The following is a 23,447-nucleotide window of genomic DNA, read 5'->3' as shown; positions in this document are numbered from 1 at the left end:
TATTGAGACCATTTAGAGGCCAATTACCTATCCACCCTGTCTATGAAAACCCACCTTTACTAGAAGAAGAGACTGAAATACTTGAACCCGAAGCCATCATAGACACTGACTATATGACCACTAGAACTGGTCGAAGGTATTCTAGATATTTAGTAAAATTCAAGAACCATCCTGTAGAGGAAGCACAATGGATGCACGCTAGAGACTTAAATGCTTTCCCCACTCTGTTAGCTCCACATTGAGCTAATAGCAATTGAGGTCAATTGCTATCCCACCCCGGGGGTATGATGCCAGGAGGCATATTCCACGGTGGATTCCGTGAGGTTTTACGGTGGATTCCGTAAACTTAGATGATCGGGGCTCATACACAAAGAGGATTCTTTGTGTGAGAAGTTGATGGGGACGCCTGTCCTTTTCGGGCGTTTCATTAATTTAGTGTGTACATGGGTGATTCCATAGCGGGTGATTCTGTAAAATGCATATTAAATTAATAAACGTTTATGAGTTTAGAGTGCGCACTCGTAATAAATTAAGGTTAGGATTTATTTCTAACCAGTTGATTTATTTATGTAGCTGAAGACTGCTAGGTATTCACTTTTGTCGGTTTAATTGTATTATTTTACTAACGATTGTGAATGCTTCAGTTGATGTGTAGAGATAGCAGCAGTGGCGGAGGAAAGCATTGGAGTCTAGCGGATTTTCGACTCTTGGACTAGATTTTGATAGGCGCCACGCCTATATTTTGTTATGTCTATTGAGACATCGATTATTTATTATTATTTTGTATGTGCTTATGCGCCTGGATATGTTATTTCTATTTGGACATTGAGATTGGGCGTGCCAGACTCTATGGGCACCGTCCATTAGCTTTATTTTCCTATTTTTGTAGAAAGCAAACTCAAAAGCTAAAAAGCTTGTCATATTTTTGTAATTGGGCTATTATTGAGCATGAAGATTGGAAATATACATAAAATACATGCTTTTGTGAAGCGCTCACACAAGGCATGGGGGAGATTGAACCCAATTTGTCTCTTGCCTCTTGTCGTGCATGCTTTTACATGGTTTTTTGTGCAAAAAGGTAGAGTACTTTGTTCTTGGGGACCTTCCGGGATTCACCACGTGAGCTATCTGCGACCGATCTGCGCACCAATCTCCCCCTTCATTAGGTGCTCTATAGTTGGCCACTTACCCGAGTTACATTGCTCAAGCGAAAGGGGGTTTCAACCTTTAAACACAAGAGGTGGTGCAATTTCCTTAATATTTCTATTAGAAACCTTTACTATCATTGTCTATTAGAGCATATGCTATTACAATGGTGCAATGACAAGGAGATCTCTCTTGGAAAAGATCACCCCTAGTTAACTTTAGTTAAGTGATCCAATTTTAGACTTTTTTAAAAGGTGGATAAAAGAGAGGAGTTTTCTTTTTTATCTTGAGTTTTTCGGGTGGCTCTAAGAGAGGATTTTCTTATTTTATCTAAAGTTTCTATAGGGAATCATGCTATGAATTTGTCCTTCTACATTAGAAAGAGTGGCTTGGGAGAGAGAGAGAGAGAGAGAGAGAGAGAGAGAGAGAGAGAGAGAGAGAGAGAGAGAGAGAGAGAGAGAGAGAGAGAGAGAGAGAGAGAGAGAGAGAGAGAGAGAGAGAGAGAGAGAGAGAGAGAGAGAGAGAGAGAGAGCGAGCAAATTCTTACTCTATGTAAGGGAGAACGAGAGCATGAAACATCTTGATCTTCACCTTGATCATCCTCCTTGTCTTCACGCTATCCTTGTTGATTTCAAATCTTTGATAATTTCTCTTTATCGAACACTCACCATCACTTGAGAGGATTAGACCATGTGTACAATTGGATGTACATGCATGAGCAAGGATAAGAAAGGAGACATAACAACATCACTATATCATTGCAAGTAGTGACTATCTCATCAAGAAAGTGATGTGTGAGTCGTTGGTACATCTTCTTCTTAATTTTCTTACTTTATCAACTTGGGCCACTGGAGCCCCAAGAGGAACACTAAGGAAAAGGGGATTCTACTGCAAGAAAATCTATCTTGTAGCATCAACAAGCTTTTATTTAATTTTTCTAATGACCAAAACAAAGGAAACAACAAATCTTAACGCAACATCATAGTAGATATCTCCCACAAATTTGATAAAATCAACCATAATCTTCAACATCTTCATAGAATTCTTCATAGAACAATGAACACAAAAGAATACACCATTTTTGAATGGAAATCAATCACATAGTATTCATCTTCATTGTCTTCATAGTTCTCTCTCTCAATCTCTCATACACAGTTACATTGTTTTGATAGAATTGACTCTCTCTCTCTCTCTCTCTCTCTCTCTCTGTGTCAATAGTACATCATCTCCTCACTACAATACTCTAATAATAACTCTCAATAATCCTTCTTATGTCGTGGATGCACCTCCCAAGAGGTATGTCTGATATGAAGAGTCACCAGAGCCACTACAGTGTCTTCTCACAGCTCACTACTGCCACTGTCACTCAGTCTTTTCTTCAGTCTTCAGCAGCTGCTTCTTTCACTTGTTTTAGCTCTTTTGAACTTAGATTCATCCTTTCCAAAAGTTAGAAAACTTTTCCAAAGTCACACATACTTTCAGAACACTTACAGAAGGTCTACAGAACAGTTACAGTATAGTTACAGAGTAGAGACAGAGGCTCTACAGAAGGTTTACAGAAGGTCAGAGAAGGTAATCATAACCTCATAACTCATACTCAAACCATTCTATACTATCAAAAACTATTCAATAGGCTTCCAAAAGATCTCAATCTTCATCAATCATCAATCCATGCTTCATACAGAAGAAAATCAAAACAAAACAGAAGCTATATATAACCAATCAAAACCTCAACAAAACATCATAGAGCTTCATATCTCCACTAAAAATCATCATGAACTTTCAAAACATAATCAATATAATTCAAAACACTCTCAAACACTTCCTTTAACAACCATATATCACTCTAAATCCATAAAAAATCAATCATTCAGACCTAAAAAACAACAAAAATCTGTCAAAATTTCAATCTTTTTCCACTCTCAACATATCCCCACACTTAGAAAGTAAGTGTCCTCGTGACCTAAGGAAAAGAAGAATATAAGTTCATTAAAGAGCTGAATGTTTTCTTTCATAGTATCTTCAATAGTCTCGCCAAACCACGACCCCAACTTATTACCTGTATCTCTAGAAAAAACTACTAAAGGAAAACTTCGTTATTTATTAACACATCTGATTAATCATTTAAAAATCATAACAAATTTGTAAAGGATATGAGAGGTTTTTCTTCAGCTTTCCACCATAGGCGTTCCATCCACCATCAATAGTTTGAAAAGAGCACTCGAACAAATTATTCAGCCAGCACGAACTTATCACATACAATTATTACAACATACACACACAACCATCTGAATGACACCTCCAAAAAGAGAGATATATATATCTGGTGCACAGATCGGACGCTGTATGCTCACGTAGTGAATGCCGGAAGGTCCCCAAGAACAAAAGAACTCTACTTTTTGCACAAAACTCAAGGTAGAAAGCATACACGACATGAACAAGAGACCAATTGGGTGCAATTTCTCCCCATGCCTTGTGTGAGCGCTCCACGAAGCATGTATTTTATGTATTAATCCCCTTCAAGCTCAAATAATAGCCCAAATTACAAAATAGCATGCTCTTGGCTTTTGAGTTTGCTTTAGTACAAAATAGAAATAAAGCTAATGGACGTATGCCCAAAGAGTCAGGCATACCCAATACAATGTCCAAATACAAATATCATAATCGTGCGCCCATGCGCATACAAAATAATAAATAAATATCCAACGCCTCAATAAATAGGCGCAACAAAATATAGGCGCCATGCCTAAGGTATGCGCCCATCAATATATAAGTGACAACTCGAATACACGCTATCCTCCAATGCTTTCCTCTGCCACTGCTACTACCTCTACACATCAACTGAAGCATTCACAATCGTTAGTAAAATAATACAATTAAACCGAGAAAAGTGAATACCTAGCAGTCTTCAGCTATATAAATAAATCAACTGGTTAGAAATCAATCCTAACCTTAATTTATCATGAGTGCGCACTCTAAACTCATAAATGTTTATTAGTTTAATATGTATTTTGTGGAATCACCCATGTACACACTAAATTAATGAAACGCCCGAAAAGGAAAGGCGTCCCCATCAACTTCTCGCACAAAGAATCCACTTTGTGTATGAGTCCCGGTCAACAAAGTTTACGGAATCCACCGTAAAACCTCACGGAATCCACCGTGGCACGAAATACACCGTGAAATATGCCTCTTGGCATCATACCCCTGAGGTGGGATAGCAATTGTCCTCAATTGCTATTAGCTCAATGTGGAGCTAACAGAGTGGGGAAAGCATTTAAGTCTCTAGCGTGCATCCATTGGACCTCTTCAACATGATGGTTTTTAAACTTGAGTAAATATCTAGAATATCTTCGGCCAGTTCTAGTGGTCATAAAGTCAGTATCTAGGATAGCTTCAGGTTCAAGTATTTCAGTCTCTTCATCTAACAAAGGTGGGTTTTCATAAACAGGGTGTACGGGTAATTGGCCTCTAAAGGGTCGTAATAAACTAATGTGAAATGTGTTGTGAATTTTCCAGTGAGGTGGTAATTCTAACTTGAATGCATTGTCATTGATTTTGTGAATGATCTTAAATGGTCCATAGAATCTAGGTGCTAATTTCACAACTGGGTGTTTATCTACACTTTGTAATCTATGTTTTTCTATTCTCAACCAAACATAATCATCAACTTTGAAATTCATTGCATGTCTTTTCTTATTGGCTTGTTTTGTATACGATTGTTGGGCTTTGGCAATCATGTCTTTAACCTCATCAAAAATAGTAGCGTGCATATTAGCAATATCATCAGCACTCTGAATTCTATTTGATAAAGATGCAACAGGTATAGACAATCTATAACTATAAATCACTTCAAACGGTGCTTTCTTTGTAGATGTGTGTGGTGTATTGTTATATGCAAACTGCAGTAAATGCAAATGTGTGTCCCATGTCTGTGGTTTAGAAATAGTGTAAGCACGTAAAAGATCTAAAATAGTACTGTTAGTGGCTTCTGTTTGTCCATTAGTTTTAGGATGAAATGCAGATGAAAAGTCAATCTTTGTTCCTAGGTTAGCAAACAAAGTAATCCAAAAGTTGTTACAAAATCTAGAATCATGGTCAGAAATAATAACTTTTGGTAATCCATGATTAGTGAAAACAGTTTTCAAAAACAATTGTGCTGCCTGAGATGATGTTAAAGTTTTTTTACATGGAATGAAATATGCTTGTTTACTAAACCTGTCTACTACAGTCCAAATCATATCATGGTTAGCTTTAGTATTAGGTAAACCAGTAATAAAATCCATAGAAATCTGTTCCCATGGTCTTGATGGAATAGATAAAGGCATAAGTAATCCATACTGTTTACCACGATGTCTCTTAACTCTTTGACAAATCAAACATTCAGAAACAAAGTTAGATACATCAGTGTCCATATATGGCCAATAAAAATCTTCGGTCAATATACGCGAAGTAGATATGATACCTCTATGACCTTGATATGGAGGACAATGAATCTCATTCAAAACAAAAGATCTGAATGGAACTATAACACATAATCTTTTTTCATAAAACATGAATCCATCATTATAAGACAATGAATCAATAGGAATCTAGTTATTTCCAACTAGTTTATTCCAATCAGCATGAAAAGTATTGTCCTGATGATAAGTATCTTTCATAGGAGTTAGAGAATCAAATGATATAATAGAGATATTATGAATGGTTGGTCTTCTACTTAATGCATCGGCCACTACCTTTTCTTTACCTGGTTGATATTGAATGATGGGATGAAAACTCTGAATAAAAGCTGCCCATTTGATATGTCGGTCAGATATTTGAGGTTGACTAAGTAAATGTCTAATACTTTGTTGATCAGTCTTAATCATAAACTCAGAACCCATTAAGTAATGTTTCCATTGTCTTAAAGCTTGTACCACAGCTAATAATTATTTATCATATGTGGAATATCTAAGTTCAGAGGGTTTCAATTTATAACTAGAATAGGCTATGGGATGATTATCTTGCATAAGTACGGCTCCTATTCCAGATCCGCTAGCATCAGTACTACTAAAAAAAATGGTCTATTAAAATCAGGTATTTATAATACATGAGCATGGGTTAATGCATGTTTCAATAAATCAAAAGATTTCTGTTGATTATCAGACCAATGATAAACAATACCTTTCTTTAAAAGTTTAGTCAAAGGCAAAGCAAGTAATGAAAAATTTCGCACAAATTTCCTGTAAAAACTAGCAAGACCTAAAAAAGAACGTAACTCATGCACATTTCTAGGTATTGGCCAGTTCAATATTGCTTCTATCTTCTTAAGGTCAACTTTAATACCATCTAATGACACAATATGACCTAAATATTCAATTTCTATTTGAAAGAACTCACTCTTTTCTGAATTAGCATACAATTGATTATCTTTCAACAACTTGAAAACCAAAGACAGATGTTCATAATGTTCTTTCTCATTTTTACTAAAAACCAAGATATCATTAAAGAATACAATAACACGATGCTGATATTTCAAAAATATACAATTCATCATTCTACTAAATGTAGCAGGTGCATTAGTCAATCCAAAAGGCATCACTAAAATTCATAATGACCAAATTGTGTTCTGAATGCAGTCTTGAATATGTTAGATTTATCTAATCTCACCTGATGATAACCAGATTTAAGATCTATTTTACTAAATATGGCAGAACCTTGTAGTTTATCCATAAGATCATCGACTCTAGGAATTGGATATCTATTCTTTACAGTAATCTTATTTAGGGTATGATAATCAATTCACATACGATAAGTATTATTCTTCTTCTTTACCAACAAAACAGGTGCGCCAAATGGAGAACTACTAGGTCTAATCAATCTTCTATTTAGTAATTCCTCAACTTGATTTTGAATTTCTTTTTGCTCTATTTGGTTATGCCTATATGGTGCTTTACAAGGTGGTTGTGTACCAGGAATTAAATCTATTTTGTGGTCTTTAGGATGTGAAGGAGGTAATCCAGGTGGTAGATCTTCAGCAAAACAATCTTTAAATTGTGCAAGGAATGCTTTATGCCTAGGGTGCATATGTTTTTCTTTAGCTTGCAGTTCATTCACCCAAATTAGATAAGATTTACTACTTTTGCATAATGCACGTTTAGCTTGAGTATGAATAAGCAGTGGAAAAGCATTAGATGCATGCATACCATACAATGTAATATGTTTTCCTTGAAAATGAATATTAATTGAATGCATGGAATAATCTATATCAGGATTATGCTGATGACGCCAAGGCATACCTAAAATAATATCACTGGACTGTAATGGTACAACTAGAAATTTCCTTCTTTCAGTATATTCACCAATTTGAATTTCTAGATCATGCACCTCTTGTGTTCCATTATACCTTGTGCATAAGAATGCTGCTTTAATGCGATAATGCGTAGGAACAGTTTGTAATTTCAATTCTTTCACTAACTTTGCAGAAATAAAATCATGTGTACTACCATCATCGTGCAAAATGATCTTTTCTTTTCCATGCACTAAACATTTCATTGTCAACAAAGAGTGTGGAGTTGGCATACCTGGTAAAGTATCTGAAGGAGTAGTAATGTCGTCTTCATCTTCCGTAAAGTCAGGCATTTCTTCATGTTCTTCATCTTCCATTGCTCCAAGATAGTTGATATGGACATGTGGCTTCTTTGATTGGCAATTGGCTGCTAGATGTCCAGGTTGATGGCATTTGTAACACACTATAGGTTTGGCTTTAGATACATTGTTTGCAATGGCAAGAAGTCTAGGAATATTAGGATTTGGCTGTGAAGATGGCTTAGGATTTTGATTGGTATTCGATGACAAAGCAGGTGGTTTTGCCCAAGACTTATGGAAAGATGATGAAGGAAATTGACCTTGATTGAATATTCTAAAATTTGAATTGAATTGCTTAGAACTATAGTTACCATTTGCTTGAAATTGTTGTGGACGCTTGTCTCTTCCTCGAAGCTTGTCTTCAGTGTCATGAGCTAAAGAAATTGCATCTTCAAGAGTTGTAGGCTTGAACATATTGACTTTAGCGTAGTAATGCCCAAGTAATCCAGACATATACTTGCGCTTGTGAGTCGCTTCAGGTACGTCTTCAAGCATGCGTAACTGGAGTAATGCATTCCAAAAGCATTCGGTGTATTGAGGAATAGGCTCACGATCTCTTTGCTGAAGAAGGTCCCATTGCTTTATGGCTTTTTCATGGAATTGTGGAGGAAGGAAATTCTGCATAAACTTCTTCTTGAAACTCTCCCAGGTAGTGGGACAATCTATGCTCTTACGAACCATGGTCCACCAAAGAGATGCTCTATCCACTAAATGATTAGTGACACACTTGATTTTATCTTTTTCAGCATATGTTTCCTCATGAAAGTAATCATCAAACTGACTGATGAATGCAAGAATAGTTTTTCCATCTCGAGTGCCATTGAAAGTATGGAATTTGAAATTTCTTTTACTTATCTTTGTTTCTTTGCGGATGGATTGAGCTTCGAGAGTCGCATCAATGGTACGTCGGATAAGATCTTCAGATTGTGGTTCCTCTTTATCGGTAGAGTCGATCTTTGTAAATTGGCCAATTGAACTTGCAATGCTACCGGGCTCTTCGTTCTTCATCCAACTGCATCATAATTAAATCCAACTTTTGTTCCACCGTAGGTTCAGGAAGATCGCCTTCAGCCACCATCAAATCATCCATATTTTGTTCCGTCATCCTGCAAAACTTCAAAAGACCTCACACTCTCAAAATCCAATTAGCGGGATGAGTGTAGCTCAAGATCGGGTGTTTCAAGGCTGACAACTTATGAAACTTGCAGAGTTTGTGGAGCTTTATGTGATTTAGTACTTAGGTAACTAAGCTTTAAGCTTAGTGATTAAAATCGTCGAATTGTAGAGGGGGGACCGTTTTTTACGCCACGAAAATCACGGAAAGGCCGCCCTGCTATCGTTGAATCAAAATTTTGAAGCTCTTAAGCTTCTTTAAGCTTTATAAGCTTTATATTAAGCTTTTAAGCTTATGAGGTTATGAAACTTATCTCTGTTTACTGTAAGAAGACGACTTGGAGAAGAGGATGTAGGAGTGGTCATCCGCCGTTACAGGCTGGTCCTGCGCGATCAGAGGTTGTAAATAGAGACTCTTGACCACCAGGAATCCACCCGTATCGACCGTTCGCGATGAGACTGACCGTAGAGCTCGATCGGTCCAGGAGCTTCGCCTTCGCACAAGATGGGTAGCGATTGGAAGCTCTCGATCTCAGCTTCGCTTTCATACCACTGGTGCGCAGTTCGGATGCTGTATGCTCACGTAGTGAATACCGGAAGGTCCCAAGAACAAAAGAACTCTACTTTTTGCACAAAACTCAAGGTAGAAAGCATACACGACATGAACAAGAGACCAATTGGGTGCAATCTCCCCCCATGCCTTGTGTGAGCGCTCCACAAAGCATGTATTTTATGTATTAATCCTCTTCAAGCTCAAATAATAGCCCAAATTACAAAATAGCACGCTCTTGGCTTTTGAGTTTGCTTTAGCACAAAATAGAAATAAAGCTAATGGGCGGGCGCTCAAAGAGTCAGGCATACCCAATACAATGTCCAAATACAAATATCATAATCGTGCGCCCATGCACATACAAAATAATAAATAAATATCCAACGCCTCAATAAATAGGCGCGACAAAATATAGACGCCATGCCTAAGGTATGCGCCCATCAAAATATAAGTGACAACTCAAATACACGCTATTCTCCAATGCTTTCCTCTACCACTGCTGCTACCTCTATACATCAATTGAAGTATTCACAATCGTTAGTAAAATAATACAATTAAACCGACAAAAGTAAATACCTAGCAGTCTTCAGCTACATAAATAAATCAATTGGTTAGAAATCAATCCTAACCTTAATTTATCATGAGTGCGCACTCTAAATTCATAAATGTTTATTAATTTAATATGTATTTTGCAGAATCACCCGCTATGGAATCACCCATGTACACACTAAATTAATGAAACGCTCGAAAAGGATAGGCGTCCCCATCAACTTCTCGCACAAAGAATCCACTTTGTGTATGAACCCCGGTCAACAAAGTTTACGGAATCCACCGTAAAACCTCACGGAATCCACGGTGGCACGGAATACACCGTGAAATATGCCTCCTGGCATCAATATTGTTAAGAATCATCCAAAATACATTGCAAAGGCATTAATGAAGGTGATCCCTTTTGAAGGCTTGGTGGTTTCGAAAATGATCCATGGAAAATGATTCATCTACAAATATCTTTGGAGGATTTTGAAAGAATTGCAGGCAGCACATCCTTTCTGGCAAAACAAGTTATCTACTAGGTAGACATAGGGCATGAAAATAGAGGACATCCAACTGGTGGGAGTCAATTTTCACATTCACATTCATACAAAGCTTTGGAATGGCCTTTTGATCATTATAGGAATGCCTATGCATGTATGCTAGATAAGAAGCAAAATGAGCTGTCAATCTCACTGAAGGATCTAGAGATTGTGAATATTGGTGAGCAAAATGAAGGTAATTCTGGTATGCTTGACTAGCAGATATCCAATCCCCTAGAATTATTGGCCAGTTAATCTGGGATCATGTAAGAGAATCAGTTGAGCTCCATCCTCTTCTTCTAGGAATCTGCTGATCAAACCCTTCGTATTCACTAACCAACTGAGGGGGTTTAAGAAATACAAGTGGTAGAAGATGGAAGTGGAATAAGTAAAAGAGGATGAAGAGATGGGTAGGCAAAATCATAAAAGGAGGAATAAGATAAAGAAGGAGTGGCTTAAAATTTATGGGAATTAGTTTTAGGAAAGGTGTTAATTGATAAACAAGAAAAGTAGAAGGCATATGGATAGATGATGAAGGGCATGGTGGAGAAGGGGAAAAAACTCAATCTTTGATAAAAGAACAATAGGTAAATATAGGAATTTGAGGAAAAGATTGAGGTTGGAAAAGAAGAGGTAAGATTGGTGCTAAATTGGTTTGATAAAGGGAAAGACAGGTATCATAGCGATGAGCCATTTGTTGATAGTATAGTAGGCTAGGAACAGAGGGACCTAAGACAGATCTTCTCTGATAGGCATTAAAAAATGTTGAATCAAATGGATGGTTTTTGGAAAGGTAAGCTAAGAGATCCACCCTCAGTTGGTTAATGCTCTACACATAGGTAGAAGCTGTATTTTGACGTTGATTCAGGACCACAGAATCAATCATTGAGTACCATGAATTGTCAAGGCAAGTAGCTACTTTTGAGGAGTAACACTGGAACATGTCATCTATCCACAACTCCAAATAGTTGACATACAAAATAGCTTGTAAAACCACATCTCCCACATACCAGGCCATATCTACTTCATCTGGAATCAACAAATCACCTTGTAGATACATGTAAGATAGCAACATGGTATCCGTCGTCACAGAATCTTCAAACACCATACGGACCACTTCTGTCAGCAACTCAGGAAACCAAGCCCCACTCCAACCATCCTCTGGAGAAGAGAAAGATCCATCGTTGAAAGCTTCATATAGAAAGCTAACTTTTGCAACTAATAGTGGACAAATAAAGAATGGTACGGAGGAACATACTCTTGAAAGTGCTCAAATGTAGACCATAACAAATCCATCCTGGACTGCAATCTTTCCACTTTATCTTGAAACAAGGGACACAATGTGGCCTGTCTCTGGAGAACTGCCAAGTCTTGCTTAGAGATAGAATGAATAATATGAACATTGGGGCTTGGAGGAATAGACAGTGACTGCGTCAGTTGGTCTTGCAACTGCTTGATTTGGGAAGCTTGTGATTCCACTGTGTTGTGAGCAGTTTGTAAGACTAATAGTTTTGCATCTAAAAGAGTCTGAAACTCTTGCGCTTCTTTGGACATCCTCTCTTTCTCCTCTGAGACTTTAGTGACCTCTGACTGAGCTTTTGTTAACTGAATCTTCAAAGAGGATATCTCTTCTCTTTGGGTCTCAATCATTTGGGTCTGCTGCTCCATCTGCTTCAACAGATCTGCAAGTGTGTCTTTAGTAGAGGCTAACTCTGAGGTTGCCTTATGCAGCTGGTCTTCGGACTGCATCAGTTCTTCATAAAAAAAAGTATATAGCTGTTGAGCACAGGCTGTCACTGAAAGTTCAATCGAACTCTAGATATCTTTACAGAGGAATGGAATGGCATCTTCCGACACTAAACTATTTAGGGAAGGGACTGATATGTCCAAGGAACCCTTTCTATGTGCTCTGAACAAATTGTTACATGTGAGGTAAGTAGGGAGGTCACTGCCAGAAGTAGCACGGATTGTGACTGAAGGAGTTTTATCTGCCACACGCTTCAAGCGCTTCCGCTAAATGACCAGTGGAGGAGGAGAATCAAGATCCTCTATGTCAATAGGTTCTAACTCCTCTGAAGGTGGTGGGGGAGGTACTGGATCAGATGGAGGAGGTGGAAGCACACCCTTCTTTAAGCCTGAGTATGTCAAGAAAGCATACAGGTAGGAACCATAGGTGACATTTGTAACATTCCCTTTGGTTACTTTGACAAAATGTTGGTCCATCTTTATAAGCAGGTAAGTACTCCAATCAATGGCCACTCCTTTTAACACCATCTTGGAAGCTGTGAAGAGCTCTTTGGACAAATAATGGGATGGTGTTTTGGCAGGCATAAACCTGTCTTGGAGAAACTGACAGACTAACTTTCAAAGAGGATCAGTGATCATGGAAAAAGATACTCCTGAAGTGTTGATCACTTTCTTGACATCCAGAATTTCCTTGGTGTGCTTCTGTAACAGCTTGAAAATCTCATCGTTGGAGAATAATTGTCTAGCAGTAACAAAGGGCTCTCCTTTGTAGGGAAGAGACAAAGTCTTCCCTAACCCTTGGGGTGTCAATATCATGGAAGCACCATGAACCATGCCCGACTTCTTGCTGTATGAGGTAAGAAACTCATCACACAGGGATGGATCATCTGGAATCAAGGGGAATGAAGTAGCTACGAAAGTTGCAAGTCCTGCTTTTGCTATAAGCTCAAAAGCTAGTAGGAAAGAATAATCCCTACTGACCAGCGAGACATACTGGATAGGAGGAGGAGCGTGAGGCACCATTTAGATGGAAAACACACACACCACAACACTGACAATCACAAAGAATGCCTGCAAAACAACCAAAGGCTATCAAAAAGAAATAAAAAAGAAGGACATACACACACACATATACGTAACTAACCAATTTACCACCCCAAACAATATATATCTTAGAAAAAATTCGGCATGACCTCTACAGATACGCGATTGAAAACTTCATGCGATGCAACAAAGAAGCACCCAAGGCCCTGTATTAGGCAAGAAAGAAAGAAAAAAACTACAAATCGTACCCATAATCGTAACACATAAACAAACCATAATACCATAAAAATCTAAATTAGGACCTGACCATAACGTTGACCCACAATTTCAACTTAGAGGACTTTATGTGCCCATCCCATGAAGCGTGTTTTTTCAAAAAAGAGAGGAAAAAAGTGCAGTGAGGGAAAATTGTTTTAATGAAGGGTTCATTTTAAGAAATTATTAGCAATGGGTGACATTTTATTAGGTGATAAACCTTAATAAGAAAACGGCGGCTCCTTCTTAAAAATTTAATTACAATTTATTAGGGTGAAACGGTGCTTTATCGAAACCCGGACTATGATTCCTAGACTTGGGTCTCTAAATACAAATTCATTAATTAAAAATTAATGATGATGTGGAGTGCTTTTTTGCTAGCGCGTGCTTTGTTGTGACAGAGCCGATTCATTTTTATTAAAAATTAAGGTGCCTTTTAAGTGCACGTAGCACATGCAAAGTGAACGACTGGTTGATTTTTAATTATTAGAAACTGTGTGTTTAGTGCGAATGCGCGTGGAAAAGATGGGTGAATATAGTTCATTTTAGCAATTAATTGTGGTTAAGGGATAATGAATATAAATAAAGCTCACAAAATAAATACCTAGTAGGGATGTGTATGTAATGGATTGAAGGCGCACAGAGTAGTCCCCCAAAGGCAAGGAATCTAGTCAAACAAAAACAAACACCATTGACTGAAAAAAATACAGCACCTTAGTGTTTTTGTTTTATTTGGATTTGATTTTTACTTATTTATTTATTCTTTTTGATTTTATTTATTTATGGTTATTTAAATTTGTATTTTAGGTGTGTTTGTTTTGTGTATATTGTTTGGTTTGGTTTATTTATTTTGTTATTTTTATTTTTTTCTATTTTTTAAAAATAATTAAATCAAGATATATGACACATGAATATGTTATGAAGTGTAAGAGTGAATTTTTAGCAATCTAGCAAGTGTCAACAATGTGTTGTAATTCATCCATGATTTTCCAACTGATTTGTAGAATTTAAAATGAATTTTTATAATGTGAAGTATTAAATTTAGGGTTTTTGGCTTCAAATAATATTTTGGCCATTTATGGAAACATTTTTAATTGGAAAATCATTAGCAAAAAGGTCAAGGGGATTTGTAAAAATTTTTGGATTTATTTTTAAATTTTTACTAACTTTTAATGAATTTTACTCATTTTACATGTATTTTGAAAGTAGTTTTCAGATTTTAAATTTTTTGCTATTTATTTTTTTGAATTTCCACTTTTTAAAAATTATTCCAAATGATTTCAATAATATTAGAAAATTTTCAAAAAATTTACATTAAAAAAAATTTAAATGATTTTTTGGAATTTTTATGTGTTTTATGTTTATTTTTATGTATTTGTGGGTTGGAAAATAAAAGGCGGTACCCGGGCTGGGTGTGAACAACGAAGGATGACTGCGTGTGAACGGCGAACTGCAATACTCCAAAGCATGGGCAAGTCGGAAGCGCGCCCTCGCGCGTGAATGCTTGCTAGCACACTCGTACACAACATGAAAATAACGGAAGAGAAAAGGCCGAAACGGGGGCTAACTAAGTAGGTTAAGTGAATTAAGCTAGCGTAGGCGGAGAAAGTTGATTAAGTTAATTTAGTTGAGTAAATCAATTAGGTTAGCTTGTTAAGTGAGGTTAGTCTGGTTAATTAGGTTAAGTTTAGTAAATTAAGTTAGTCTAGTTAACTAGGGGAAGTCTGGTTAGTTAGGTTAGTCTAGTTAACTAGAGGAAGTCTGGTTAGTTAGGTTAAGTCTAGGTAACTAGGGGAAGTTGTAAGAAGCTGGGAATAACAAATAAGTGTTAGTAATGTTGATATTATGCCATGTCACACTGACATTGGTATAAAAGGAGAGAAGATGTATTTTTTCACATCTTTTTGACACATTAATACAATTACAGACTTTCTCTCCCTTCTTGCTCACAGCTTCTATGGCTTCCCCTTCTTTCTTGTCTTTCTCTCTCTAAATCTAGTCTTTCTCTCTCCTTGTCACTCTTATTCTCTCTCTTCTTGCAGTCTTTCTCTCTCCTCTGCAGTCTTCTCTCTCCTCTTTCTCTCTTCCTGGTTCCCTCTTTGACAAGTGGTATCAGAGCTTCAATCTTTGATCCATTATTTTCTTCCATTTTCAGTCCCATTTTCCTATTTCAAAACCAATTTCAAACAAAAATGGTACAAGACAGTGACTAGTGGAGTGCTGCAGGACATCTACAGTTAGCAAGAGACTACATCTGGAGATATCCAAGGTCAGATATGGCGGGTAAAGGCTTAAATGGCTGGACGTCATCAAATTTTATGCAAAATTGAAGGTAACTAGGGTAAAGGATGGTTAACCAGGCCTAGTTTGGGAACAAACTGTGGTTACTTTGAAAAGAGGGGTTTCTCTTTCCCCTTTCCTGGACTTTCCTACAGGTTTCATGGAAGATCAACCCTAAAGATCAGTTCATCTCTCTCAAAACCCTGAGTTTCTTGGCCAACTATCATATGGAATAGATTCCCCTGTTCAAGACCTTCAGTATGAGCATAAGATTGCTCAGGTTTGCTGCAGCCATGGAGCCAGAAGTAGCCCCGAAAATTGCGGCGCAATTTTCGGGCTGATTCCAACCCTGCCTCCTGCTCAGCTTGCTTCCCCTCAGCTCTGGCATTGTTCCTGGTCCATTTCAATCATAAATCTTCAGCAAGATTAAGGCTCTCAGCTCCATTCAAGGATTCTTCAGCTCTTCCTAAACCCTACATGAACAGTCCATGGGCAGCCATGAAAGCTTCAGCCCAAGCTTTCATTTCTTAACAATTTCTTGAAGATTTTTCATCCTTTTGGCCCGTGGAATCATTTCAGCAAGGATTCTTCAACAAATTGCAAGGATTAAGCATGGAATGGTTAAAGATTGAAGATCAAGAGCTTCTATGGAGCAAAAATTTGGGGGAAACGGGTTTAATGCTTCAATTTCAAGCATTTGAAGTTTCAAGATTGGTCTCAAGCACCAGATAAGCAAGCCTTATGGATTATTTTACCAGCATTGGACAACCGGGGGCTCTATCAAGCATTTGAGATTGATCAAGTCATCTTCAGCCATGTCAAATGTACTTCTCTTCAATTCTTAATCTCTCTCATTAATCCAATTGCTAAGCTTAATCCATTTGATTGAGAGATTAAAGAATTGAACATTATTCATCAAATTCTCAGCCAACCTTTGCTTGAATCCATCTATTCATGAATGCAATGCTTGCTTTATGCATATTAGCCCCAATCAGTGAATTAGAGGCTTCAATCTGAAATTTCAGCATAACACTTGAATCCCATTGACTGAATTCATTGATTGATGCCTTTGTTTACTCTAATCCAATTGATTGGCTGAATTTCTTTTGCCTAAATTGAAATATTGTAAAAGGGTAAGTACTAGCAATCAGTGAGTCACTAAATTGCATCGGTAAGACCCTTCTCCTATCTCAATTTTTCTAATCCCAATCAATTGCATCTCATGAAAGGTTGAATGAATATTTCTGAAATGCATATCATGCTAATTGCTTAGCACACTAGCCTCTGCCATGTTGATATTCCCACCGAGGAAAAAGGTGGATGCCGGGGGAGATAGTGGGACAAAAGAGAGGTGACCCTCCCTCACTATCGAAGATCTCGAAGGGATGCAACCAACTGAACCGGGGGGAACTTTGCCCACCTCCCGGTGATTCGGAGCCCATGTAGGGAGCCTGTCATGCCGTTTTATCCCTCACACAGGTACAGCGAGTGGAGGATTGAAGATTAAAGACTTTCCAAGGACTCAAGTACCTACAGGACCAAAACAGGGTAAAACAGGGAATTTACAGGTCACTTACAGGGTATTTACATGTGGTTACAAGTACACCCTTCATTGCTGAAGCATAGGTGCAGGTACTACAGGGTACCCACAAGTCCTATATACCCTTTTGCAGGGTTTGGTAGCCATTTGGGGTTACTATCTTGCATTACAAGGTCAAAACAAGGCATTTACAGGTCTAGACAGGTTGCAGGACTGGATAGTTCAGACTCTGAAATCCAGCTATAGAATTTTCTGTCCTAAACCTGTTATAGCGTGCTATAGTTCATCTCAAAGAGGGCATTGTTAGCTTCGATTCGTACAAAAAAGTTCTGAAATCAGAGCTTCCTAGCCAAAGTTATAGCCGTTTTACTGACAGGGGGTACTGCAGGATTGCACTAATATGGCAGGACATAAAGGCAAAAATAAGGTCCAGGAGGATTATGCTCAGCAAATCAGGGATTCCATGATGGATAGTACACTTCAAGAGAACCTTGAAGAGCTTCAACAACAAGGAGAGATCAGTATACTCACTGATACTTTGTGTGCCCATGAATAAAGACATAGGGAACGACATGAGGCCATCTTGTCAAGAATGGAGCAGATGGTTCAATCTACTGATCAGACCAAGGCTTCTATTGATAAGTTGGTAGAATCCAACGACCAACTCATGGCACAAATCTCTAAATTCATACAATTGCAAATGGCATCAAAAGAAGTTAATGAGAAGGCTTGTTCAAACAGTGGCCCTTCAGTCCCACTTCAGCCATCTAACCAAAATGGTCATGGAAATGGGATTATTGGAAGAAGAGGCATTCCAAATAGTCAGTATGAAGTAGGAGAAGCTTCACAAATGCATGATGACTATTTGGGTAGTTTGAATGGGGGCAATACTCAAGCTTTTGGACTGCATACTCAAAATTCCAGGGGTACTTCACCAATAGGAAGATTACATGGTAATTCTCAGCCACATGTTGGAAGATTTCAGTCTCAATTTGGAGGTTCTGTACTTGGAAATCCCGATCAGCCAATTTTGGGATAGCAATCCTTTCATGAAAGAGAGTTCAAGGACAAAATTGTTTTAGCCAAATTTAATGGCTAGTCATCTTCACCATCAGATTTAGAGGAATGGACCTCTAAGATGGAGTCCTACTTTGATATATATCCTAAAATTGATGATATGAAGATTCACTTTGCTTTCTTGCATCTAGAAGGATTTGCCCATACTTGGTGGAGGTATATCAAGAAAGAGAATGTACTTATTAAGAATTGGGAAGCTTTCAAGGCACTTATGGGCTGAAGTCTTTGTTTCGCCTCTTGAAAAAGAGAAGCTAGCATGGAGATGGTATGGTTTGGAACAAAGGGGCCTAAGTGTAAGAGAATATACAAACCAATTCCTCAACTTGACCATGTATGTGGAAAGCATCAGTGATGAGGCCAAGCTTCACAAGTTTATGTATGGTTTAGAGCCATCTTTGTCAGTTGATGTTATGGCACAAAATCCTACTTCACTTTTCAAGGCTATTGAGCTTGCGGAGCACTATGGAAGAAAGTATAGGAAAGAGTCTTCATTTTAGCCAAGTTATGGACAGCCAAGGACTGTTTTAAAGTAGGGACAAGTTGGTAACATTTATGGCAGCAATCATGTGCCTAGTGGGAGCTTACGGGTACCAACTTATCCTCCATTCAATGCTTCTAGGTCTCAAAGTAATTTCAGGACAGCAAACATTCCAAAGGTTGAATTTAAGCAGGGTGACAACAAGCCTAAGTCCACTTCAGCTAATACAAACCCCAAATCTATTCCCATGGATCTTTACAAGGAAAGGAAGGACAAGGGCTTATGCTTCAAGTGTGGAGAAAAGTATACTCCTGATCATGACTTCAAAGTGTGTATACAAAAATGTCAAGCCAAAGCTTTAGAGTATGCTAGTTTTTTAGGACTTTGAAGATGACATAAATGAAGCTAATGCAGTGGTAATCAATGTTGAAAATGAAGATCTTGAGGAGGATATTGGACATGAGTACTTTTATGATCCAGCCGACTCTTTTCCTTTTGATCCAGGTGGAGATGTTCCATTTGACCCTGGTGGATCTTATGATGAGTCGCTTGCTGCCACTAATTGTTCTATCTCTATGGATGCTTGGACGGGATCTAAGAGCCCTAATACACTTCGTATGAAGGGAAGCATATGTGGAAAGCTAGTGTTCAACCTGATAGATAGTGGCAGTACTCACAGTTTTGTCAATAAGTCATTCATGGACAAGTTAAATTGTGTTCCCATAGACTTACAGCAGCCCATTAGAGTACAAGTGGCTAATGGTGAAGAAGAAATCAGCACACAGATTTGCCCACAGGTTTCTTTGAAGTTGGCTGAAAATTTTGAAGTCAAAGTAAACCTGATCACTTTGAAAATGGGGCCCATAGATATTGTACTTGGTTGTGATTGGTTGATGACATTAGGAAGAATCACTATGGATTTCTTATAGTTATATATGGAGTTTATCTCCAATGGACAGCTCATCCATTTACAGGGAATTCCTAGTAGATCTAATTTTCAGCTTATCACCATTCAACAACTCAAGAGAGAGTACAAGAAGCGCTCACAAATATTTGTTTTGCATTTGAACAAGGAAACATAGGATCAGCCCAATAATTCAGCAAACCATCCAGCCTTGACAACTCTTCTTGAGGAGTATAGAGATTTGTTTGAAGTACCTACTTCATTGCCTCCTAAGAGAGCGGTGGATCACCCCATTGATTTGGAGCCCAACTCAAAGACAATCAATAAGCCACCTTACAGATTATCAAAATGTGAACGAGAGGAAGTAGCCAAGTAAATCAAAGAGCTTCTTGAAATGGGATTCATTGAACCAAGTTCTTCACCTTATGCATCTCCAGTCCTGTTAGTCAAAAAGAAAGATGGATCTTTCAGAATGTGCATTGACTACAGGGATCTCAATAAGATAACAGTGAAGAACATGTATCCTATACCCAGGATTGATGATTTGCTTGATGAGCTTAAGAAGGCTCGATTCTTCACGAAGATTGATTTGAGATCAGGGTATCATCAGATTCGTATGCGAGAGGGTGATGTAGTCAAGACTGCTTTTAGGACTGATCGTGGGCTATATCATTTCTTAGTGATGCCATTCGGGCTTACAAACGCTCCAGCTACCTTTCAAAGCTTGATGAATAAGATCTTGCAACCTTTTCTCTTTTAGTTTGTCTTGGTGTTCTTTGATGACATTTTGATCTATACCAAGACTTTACAGGATCACTTGGCACATATGAGGAAGGTTTTTGATGTGTTGAGACATCATAGGCTTTTTGCTAAGGAGAAGAAGTGCTCTTTCATGCAGACTGAAGTGGAATACTTGGGACATATAGTCAGTGAAAAAGGAATATAGGCTGATCCCAAGAAGGTGCAATGCATAAGAGATTGGCCAATGCCTACTATTACTACCTCTCTTAGAGGATTTCTTGGTCTATCTTCATTCTATCACCGATTTATAAAGCATTATGTGGCAATTGCAGCTCCTTTGACTGACAGGTTGAAGAAGGAGGCTTTCTTTTGGGATGCTCTTGCAGATAACAGCTTCAACCAATTAAAGGAACTACTTACTTCTGCTCCTATCTTAGTATGCCCGGATTTCTCCAAAGAATTTACTTTACAGTGTGATGCTAGTGGCCGTGGCATTGGGGCTGTTTTGCTTCAGAAGCATGGAGTAATTGCATTTGAGAGCCGTAAGCTTACAGATAAGGAGATGGCCATGAATGTTTATGACCAGGAAATGTTGGCTATCCTGCATGCAATCAAGAAATGGCACCATTACTTATATGGCAGCCGATTCAGAGTACATAGTGATCATCGGGTACTCAAGTATTTCCTTACTCAGTCAAATCTCACTCCAAAGCAATGTCGATGGGTAGCTACATTACAAAATTATGACTTTGACATCACTTATACAAGGGGCAAAGATAACATAGTGGCTGATTCTCTTTCTCGTATGTGGGCCTACAAAGTGTCAGCCATGACAGAACTACATAATGATTGGATTGAAGAATTACAGGAGGCCTATCTTTTAGATGAGGAATTCAGCCAAATCTTTCAGAAATTACAGCAAGGTCTTATGAAAGAAAACTCGCATTACCAGCTTACAAATGGTATTATTTGGTGGAAAGGTAAGATTGTTATTCCCTCTACTTCTTCTTCCAAGCGGAAAATTATGGAGGAGTTAGATTCTTCGCCTTTAGCTGGACACTTGGGAGTTTTCAAGACTTATGGCAGGATTAGCAAAAGCTTTTATTGGAAAGGACTGTGGAAAGATGTCAAGGACTTCGTTATGAAGTGTATACCTTGTCAGCAAAATAAGGATAGCACCCATAAGCCAGGAGGTTTGTTACAGCCATTGCCTATTCCTACAGGTAAATGGACTCATATTACTATGGACTTTATCACTGGCTTACCTACTACTAAGAAGGGGTAGAATAGTATTTATGTGGTGGTTGACAGGCTCACCAAAGAACCTCATTTTATCCCAACAAAAAAATTCAGTTTATTGCTTCTCAAGTGGCTAACCAGTTTATGGAGAATATTTTTAGACTACATGGATTACCGCAGGTGATTGTCTATGATAGGGACTCAAAGTTTATGAGTAACTTCTGGCAAACGGTATTTACATCTATGGGCACTAAGTTGGCTCCATCTACGGCTTATCATCCCCAAACCGATGGACAGACAGAGAGAGTTAATAAATGGTTGGAGACTTATCTTCGCCATTTTTGCTATGATGTCCAAACCTCATAGGATTCTTGGTTACACCTGGCTAAGTTTGCTTACAACAATTCCACTCATGCGAGCATAGGAGTTTTACCCTTTGAGTCTTTGTATGGTTGCAAGGTGCCCTTACCCACAGTCATCTTTAATGAAAAGATCAATCCTCATGGGAAGGAGGAGTTGGAAAGAATGCAGACCCTTCTTCAACAATGCAATGTGAATCTAAGGAATGCTCAAGATCAAATGAAGATGTATGCTGATGAGAAGAGGAGGCCTTTAGAGTTTTAAGAAGGAGAGCTGGTTTTGTTGAAGGTGCCCAAATCCAAGTACTCTACGTTGAAAGATGGATCCAGTAATAAGCTTGCCCATAGGTTCTATGGACCTTACAGGATCCTTAAGAGGATTGGAGATTTGGCATACAAACTGGAGCTTCCCTCTTCTACAAAGATTCATAATGTCTTCCATGTTAGTCAGCTCAAGCCCTATTATGGTGATCCAGTGGATATAGTTGATGAGCTGCCACCTATTGATGAAGATGGTCTTGTTCAGTACATCCCAGAGGCTGTTATAGGTCAGCGCGAAAAGAAGCTTCGATCATGTTCTATTGTGGAATATTTGATCAAATGGAGAGGTTTACCATCTGAAGAGGCTTCTTGGAGACCTGATTCTATATTGGATGAGTATCCATACTTGAGAGAGACATTGGTGGTTGAAGCCTATTGCTTATGGAGCTAGTAATGATGCAGACTGGTTCAGGATAGCACGCTGTTTTAGAACAGTTTTTATCGTACCTAATTTTCAGAATTAAGCTATCTATATGGGCTTAAAGTACTCTTCAAGAGCTTCGTTTTGATATATGGTACATCTCATTTGGACACTTCTATCAAAAGTTATGGCAGATTTGGTCCAGCAGGGGGACTGTGTATTCAGCAAGCTGTCTACTTTGTTCTGGGACTATTTGTTGAAGACTTTATGGCTCCATTTGCTTTTGAAGTATTTCAAATCATGTATATAGTTGGGCCTTACTTCCGTTCTTCAAATTCAGCTCTTGTAATGGTCATTCTTCATTCATTTCCCATTTGTAAAACTGTAAAACAGAGTAGTACTATGTTCTATCCATTTCCTCTCTAGTTGTTTCTAGGTTTGTTTTTTAGGACAAAAACTTTTGGGAAGGGATGGATTGTAAGAAGCTGGGAATAACAAATAAGTGTTAATAATGTTGATATTATGCCATGTCACACAGACATTGGTATAAAAGGAGAGAAGATGTAAATTTTCACATCTTTTTGACACATTAA

The sequence above is a fragment of the Lygodium microphyllum genome, chromosome 8, assembly GCF_053477565.2.
Source record: "Lygodium microphyllum isolate KBCC chromosome 8, Lygodium_microphyllum_v1.1.10, whole genome shotgun sequence".
In the NCBI taxonomy this organism is placed as follows: domain Eukaryota; kingdom Viridiplantae; phylum Streptophyta; class Polypodiopsida; order Schizaeales; family Lygodiaceae; genus Lygodium; species Lygodium microphyllum.
The sequence above is the reverse complement of the archived record's forward strand: the minus strand, read 5'-3'. Positions refer to the sequence as shown.